Source organism: Lolium perenne, chromosome 5 (assembly GCF_019359855.2).
Source record: "Lolium perenne isolate Kyuss_39 chromosome 5, Kyuss_2.0, whole genome shotgun sequence".
In the NCBI taxonomy this organism is placed as follows: Eukaryota; Viridiplantae; Streptophyta; class Magnoliopsida; order Poales; family Poaceae; genus Lolium; species Lolium perenne.
The window spans coordinates 183,636,558-183,644,086 of NC_067248.2; the positions used below are offsets into that span (position 1 = coordinate 183,636,558).

A 7,529-nucleotide genomic window follows, 5' to 3' on the forward strand; every position below is an offset into this window, starting at 1 on the left:
TACTCCGCCATCATAGATCTTGCCATATCCATAAGAGTCCGGTTCTTCCTCTCTGCAACACCATTTTGTTGAGGGGTGTAAGCAGCGGAATATTGATGTCGAATCCCCTCATCACTAAGAAAATCATTGAGTGTATAGTTCTTGAACTCGGAGCCGTTGTCACTTCTTATTGCCATAATGAGGAGGTTGTGTTGGCGTTGCACCTCGGTAGCAAAGTCAATGAATATTTGTTGAGTCTCATCTTTCGTCTTGAGAAAGTAGACCCAAGTGTATCTTGAGTAATCATCAACAATCACCAAGCAATGTTTCTTCGCACCAAGACTTGCATGAGCAACGGGACCAAGGATATCCACATGAAGGAGCTCCAAGATCCTCTTAGACGAGATGATGGTCTTTCTTGGATGCGGAGAGTCATGCATTTTGCCTTCAAGACAAGCCCTACAAACACGATCTTTGGCAAAAGACACATTTTCCATTAGTCCCACAATATGGTTCCCCTTGTGAAGACTTTGCAAAGTTCTCATGTTGACATGGGCTAGGCGGCGATGCCACAACCAACCCACATCCACCTTTCCGAATAGGCACATCGCACTTGTCGTGGTGGTCCCCGAAAAGTCCACCACATACAAGTTGTGTTCGCGATACCCAACGAAAGCAACTTTTAGAGTCTTGCTCCACAAGAGGACCACAATATCATTATCAATAAAGATGGCGAAACCCATCTTGCCAAGGACTGAAACGGAAAGCAAATTGTAACCAAGGGTTTTGACAAGCATGACATCCACAAGAGTAATGTTGTGTGCAACCACAACCTTGCCAAAACCCAATACCTCGGATGTAGAATTATCGCCAAAGGAGACGGTGATATTATTTATGTTGGGCCTCAACTCCTTGACGAGGTTCTTGCCGCCGGTCATATGACTTGTACATCCACTATCAAGTATCCATTTTGAACCTCCGGTGGCATAGTCCTACATGAGATCAATTCTTGGATTTAGGTACCCATTTTTCAATGGGTCCTCTTTTGTTAGCAACAAGGGTCTTTGAGACCCAAATACACCAAGCAACACAACCATCATATGGACCAACATACTTAGCATAAACATCACCATAATAATCTTTAAAAAGAACATAGTGAGGGTTATCAATTCCCGCACCATCATCATTAATGGTTTTGCCCTTTAGGGTTTCACCATTATTGGTGACTTTCTCATGTGCGGGCTTGGACTTTTTCTTGTTTGCCTTTTTAGCCTTGGCATTATAGCCAAGTCCCTCCTTCCCATTGTTTGACCTTTGCTTACTCAAAAGATCATCCAAGGAAAATTTACTTTGGGGAGAGGAGGCCTTAGAAAGTTCATCCTTCAACCTAGCATTTTCCTCAATAATATTTGCATGATCACATGAAGGAGTAGAGGTACTAGGTATGTCATATGAAGCAAGCCTAATTTGAAGTTGCTCATAAGAATTGGAGAGGAGAGAGTATTCACTCTTCAAGGCTTTGTGAGCCTTGTCTAGTTCATCTAGATCCTTCACAAGTTTCTCATGATCAACACCAAATTTGGTCTTTTCCTTTATAAGCACTTTAGTCTTAGCTCTAGCAAGATCTCTAGCTATAGTGAGCTTGTTAAGTTTATCTTGAGGTTCTTCAAGATTTTCTAGCCTCTCTTCAAGACATGCTATGGTTTCTTGACATTCCTCAAGAGCATTTTTAAGAGCATGTATTTCTAGAGAGTCTTCTCTTTCTATTTGGCACTTTTTCTCAAGAGTACCATTTAGTTGAGCTATACGAACCATGAGATTTGAAACATGCTTCTTAGTGTTACCGTGTAGGTTAAGAATGAAATCATCAAACTCTAGCATTTCTTGTTTCACTTTTAGACTAGCAAGATCAACCCCTAGATCATTTGAAATGTTAGGCGTAGAGGGGTTAGGAGATGATACCTCGGAAGATTTAGCCATGAGGTAACTTTCTTCCTCCACATGAATGACCTCATTCGGAGATTCACTTGTTGATGAAGAGTTAGTGGAGAGGTAGGCAAGGGCAACCAATCCATTTGAGGTTGCATCTTCTTCATCATCAACATCATCATCTCCGGAGGTATACTCTTCTTGAGTTGATAGCACAATTGATGTGTCCAAGGTGGACCTTGCCATGAAGCAATGTGCATTCTTGAATTGAGGATTCTCATTGGGTGAATCAAAGAGAGAGGAAGAGGGAATGTTGGTAGTGACAATGGCGGCCACTTCTCTTGAGCTTTCCTCTTCATCATCACTAGCACTTTCAATCTCATCGGAAGAGTATTCTTCTTTAGTCACTAGCACAATCCTTGAGGGCCTTTTGCCCTTCTTGTTCTTGTTATAGAATTTCTTGTTGGGCGGCTTTGAATACTTGCCCTTTGAGTCTTTGCTCTTGTCCTTGGGGATGAGCCTTCCACCATGAGTCTCCCTATTCTCATAGGGACATTCGGCAATGAAATGGCGCTTGTCATTGCAATTGTAGCAAGATCTTGTTCTTGGGCCCGAGCTTGAGGGACCCCTTGAGTTGTTTCTCTTGATGTTGTCTTCTTTGGCCTTGGATGGGTCAATCCAAAAGGTGTTTGCATGGAATGCCATGTGGTCATGGTAGTGGTGTTCCAAGTCTTCCGGATAGGACATGCTCCAAGATGCCCTATAAGATTCTTGAGGAATCACTTCTTCCACGGAGTTGACCACCAAGGCAAGGTTGGACCCTTTTGACATCCCAAGAGCACGATTGCGAGAATCATGAGAGTTTTGCTCAAGCACCTTGAGAGCTTGCATCTCGTGCACGGCTTGTTGAGAGGTGAGAGAGGGATAGCATTCTCTACCGACAAGAGTCTTGACATCAATAGGTTCAAACAGCATCATGCAATCAATGTACTTTTCCTTGATCCAAGAGTCATCGATGTGAGTGGCACCAACATTCCGGAAAGCGCCGGCAACAGTGAGAAGTCTTCCATACATGTCTTCATGATCTTCATCCGGTAGCCTCATGAATCCTTCGGCTTTATTCCGAAGAGCATTATACTTGTTCCTTCTTGTGCTCTCACTTCCAATGCAACTAGCGGCCAAACCATCCCAAGCATCCTTGGCGGTGGTGAAATGCCGAACACGAGACAACTCCTTTGTCCCCACACTAGTTTGAATCATGTGCAAGGCGGTGTTGTTGAGTTGACTATCAACCGCTTCTCTTCTAGTCAACTTGTCGGGGTTGTAAGGCTTGAAGCCTTCCACGATGATTCTCCAAAGTTCATTCGAGGCACTGCGAACATGAGAGCTAAACTCAAATTGCCAAGTATCGAAATCATTAACGGAAAACTTAGGTTGGTCGCCCCGAATGTTTATATGAGGATGGGGAACCGGTATATCGGGAGATAGAAAAGATGGAGCCACTCGATTGTAGCTCTCACCTCCACTAGTTCCCCTAGGAGATGCAATGGGAGATGTGATAGTGTTTAAGTTATCACCATTCGCGGGTTTGGTAGAGGAGGGTAATACCGAAGCATTTCCCTATTCTAACGCATCCGTGACATTAACCTCTTTGGTGGGAGCCACGGGACGGGGCGGAGTCAAAAGCTCGGAAATCATCTTTCTCATGCTTTCCATTTGAGCTTCCATGGATGACCTCAACGAATTGATATCATCCATGGTGACCATCTTAGCCTCCCCTTCCATAGGTCCTTCGTCCGGCATACTCTTAGGCGGTTAAGCCCGAAATAAGAGCCGAGGCTCTGATACCAATTGAAAGGATCGTATGCCGCACCTAGAGGGGGGGTGAATAGGTGCTACCCAATTTTTAGTTCTTTTTCAATTTAGGCTTGACACAAAGGTAAATTCTCTAGATATGCAACTAAGTGAATTTACCTATATGACAAGGTAAACAACTACACAAGATATAGCTACACAATATAAGAGATAGAATAGGATAGAGGTAACCAAGAGTGGAGCACGCGATGACACGGAGATGATTCCCGTAGTTCCCTTCCTTTGCAAGAAGGTACGTCTACATTTGGAGGAGTGTGGTTGCTACGAAAGCCAAACCAACAGCCACGAAGGTTTCACTCAGATCTCCTGTGAGCAACGCCATGAAGGCCTAGCCCACTTCCACTAAGGGATTTCCTCGAGGCGGAAACCGGGCCTTTACAAGGTTCTTGAGGCACACATCCACAACTGAATTGGAGGCTCCCAAATATGTTACAACACAACAATCAACAACAATACATCAACACAAATCAACTAGGGATCCAAAGAGGAACACTAGCAAGGGGGCCCTCAAGCATAAGAGGGGGAAATGAAAAATGCTTCGGTGAGGATGTAGATCGGGGTCTTCTCCTTCGATTCTCCAAAGCACAAGTGATTTGGGTGGTTGAGGGAGGAGATCTGGCTATTTTGGTGTTCTTGGTGGCTCAGCAATGGAGGATGGAGTTCTTAGGGTTTTGCAACCTTCCAAGGTAGGAGAAGGGGGGTATTTATACCCCACCAGCATTTCTGCCCGTTGGAGATGAATCGCCGGCAGTGCCGGCCTTGAGACGCCGGCAGTGCCGGCCACAATTCTGAATCAGCAGGTCGACAGGCAGGCCGGCAGTGCCGGCCTGGAATCACCGGCAGTGCCGGCCAGGGCCAGACTCCAGGTTCCTCCTTCTTCTTTTCTTCCTTTTTGAGTGGGTCGAGATTTTCCTGTGATATCTTTTCCATATCTGTAAACCACTTAGCACACGGTTAAATTGTCACCGGTGTTGTTAACAAACACACAAAACTCAGAGATCATGAAATATTCTTTCAGATGTGTCGTCGATATGGTCTGGAGGTTGAAGATGAAGGGTTCAAGAATTTCATTGTAATTTCTGTTTTTATGGGCTGTTTTGTACTGATTCGGTGTTTATTTTAACGCTAGTGTCCTATTCGCAAAAAAAAATTGCTTCTTGCTAGCTTCCACACATTAAGCTTTGGTTGAACAACCTCCAACGAGCAGTCGTTCCTCTTCCTCATGCGCGACCAGAGCCTCGGACCTGCAATATTCGATGCCTCTTGAGAACAAGTCAGGAATGAGTGAATGACCCATGAATTCCAGCGTCGTGAGTTGCAAACCATGCCAAGCAGGTCGGTGATGTTTAGTTTTCAGCGTGGCTAAAAAAGATGAGCCATCAGGCCATGGCTTGGCATTTTGTAGCAGCAAACCTTGTGCTTGACGATCCGGAGCTGCTTCTTGCCGGTGAGCGTAGAAGTCTTGATGATTTGCAGGGCCATTAAGTGGATGAAAGTCTTCCTGTGGCCGTCGACCGTGTCCATCAAGACAGTCCAAGCAATGCAGAACTTGCCGCCCCCAAGGTAGACAAGGCTGCCTTCTGGCATGAAGCCGCAGACGTTGCCATTCTCACGGACCCACTTGGGGAATGTGTCCTCCCAAGTATACCGGACGACCGGCGGGGATTGCTGGACGTCGACGGCCAAGAGGTGGCGGCGCTTGGAGCAGAGGCCGAAGCAGAGGTTGTCTAGCTCGGGGATAAAGAGGGCGCGGTGGTAGAAGGGCAGCTCGCAGTCACCCTCTTTGCGCCACATGCGGCGTCCGGTGTGGAAAGAGTACGTGCCCCTCTCCTGCGCCGAGACCCAGATATGGTCGCCGGTGGTGAAGTAGGCCGTTAGCTGGCAAACGATCTGGAAATCGTTCAGGTACCTGAAGTCGGGCGGAGGCTCTGGGAGAATGCGCCAGGAGCCGCTGGCGGGTAGGAGGTCCTCGCCGAAGTGGTTACCTTCGTCGTATCCGGTGAGACAGCGGTTGAGCGCGTATAGTCTGCCCCCAGTGGGACGACGTAGGCGCCGCCGGTCTTGCGGCCCTGCATCTCCGGCCCTGATGACGTAACGCCAGACCTTGTATCGTACATGACGGTGCGCTTGAAAGTGCCGACGCCTACCAAGGTAGAGCCGTCGTCGGCGAGGGCGAGGTCGATTCTCTCGTGAGTGGCGATGGGCTTGTGGATCTGTCCAATGGGGTTGGGGAGGATACGAATCTCCATGGCCCCTCGGGAGGGACCGGGCTGGAAGAGGTGTCTGATGCTGATGCTGTGCACAAAGTAATCAGGTTTTTTGTCGCTCATTACGATAAAGAGGTGTTTCCGCTGGTTGCCGACGGCCATCTTTGCTGCTGATTCCTCCAACCGAGAGGCGGCGGGTTAGTAGTATAGAGATTTTAGAAGCGATGCTACTCGATCGGTAGCTACAGCCGAGTCACTCGTCCATATTTATATACCAGGACGATCGCTCGTTTACAGAGTCGGTGCAGGATACGGAAAAGAACGAGAACCTACCGAGTATGGATTAGAAATGATCAAAGGATACATGGCTCCGAATCAAAAAAAAAAAAAAAAAAAAAAAAAAAAACCAATGAACTGCTGGCTCACGGAATCAATTGCACTTGCACAGTTGCATTGCTCCTGTCCTTCATATCTGTCTGTCGGTACGTCGTGGAGGCATTTGGAGGCAGCCTGGAGGCGCGTCCCGTAGTGCGGCTGGCGGCTGCGGGCATTGTTCTCCCCCAGGCCGTGTCCGCCCCACAACTGCACCACCGCGCGCCGCCCTGGGATCCACCGCCGACGTGCTCCCCTCTCCTCCCCGTTTCGAACCTCAACATCACTCCGGCGCCTCCCCAGCATTCTCCTCGCCGGAGAGAGCGTCCCCCCGAAGCCGCCTGGCCTCCGGTTCTGGACCTGCAGCAGCTTGTGTGGACAACGCCGGGCGCGAGTGTTGGTGCAGATGTGCGCCGGTGTTAGTGGAGATCTGCGTTGGGATGAGGTCCAGCGATGTTGACTTTTTTTTATCAACTGACTACCACGTTGGGCGAATGACATAGTGCCATGTGGCAAAACCGAAATGCAAATAAGCTACTCCGTAACAAGAGGCTAGGGAGTCAGTTGCCTTGTTTTGTAAACTTTTTTTTTTCCAGGAAGCCTTGTTTTGTAAACTTTGGGGGGTTAAGTATGTCAATTTGTAGTTTAGGGGGCTCTCCGTCCGAAATGGCATAATTGTGGGGGTTATGTAGACCTTTTCCTACGTTTTATAGCACCTTTGTTTCGTGAAAATCAACCCGTTCACCCCAAGCCTATCCCTCCTCCCACACGGCCACTTACCTCGAACGATCACACCTCGGGTGCGCCGCCTAGGGTACCACTGCGTTCTGTCCCTATCCTCCCCTACGAGCACCCAGGGCTCTAAGTGATGATATGGCCAGCGGCAGGGTCATCCGGAGAAGAGCAAGGACGGTTTCGGTGCCCTCTCGAAAACGTGGGGTTCGGCGGAGGAGCATTCAACCTCTCCTGTCCCCGATGTGCGGTGCCGCTACTCCTCGGCTGCGTCCAGAGCCAGGGGCAGAGGGAGCATCGAGGACTACAACACTGCCATATATGTTGGACACGTCGGCACGATCGAAAATGAGTACCGAGGTTGGATAAGATGCCTTGCGTGTCCGTTCATACCTAGCGATGCATGCGTGTCTATTTGATCTCCGCTTGAGAAAT

General features: G+C 48.2%; 1 pseudogene; it reads right to left on the bottom strand.

Moving 5' to 3' along the window:
* Positions 1-5,145: 5,145 nt before the first annotated feature.
* On the bottom strand, positions 5,146-6,152 carry LOC127298096 (uncharacterized; annotated as a pseudogene).
* Between the last annotated feature and the right edge of the window lie 1,377 nt (positions 6,153-7,529).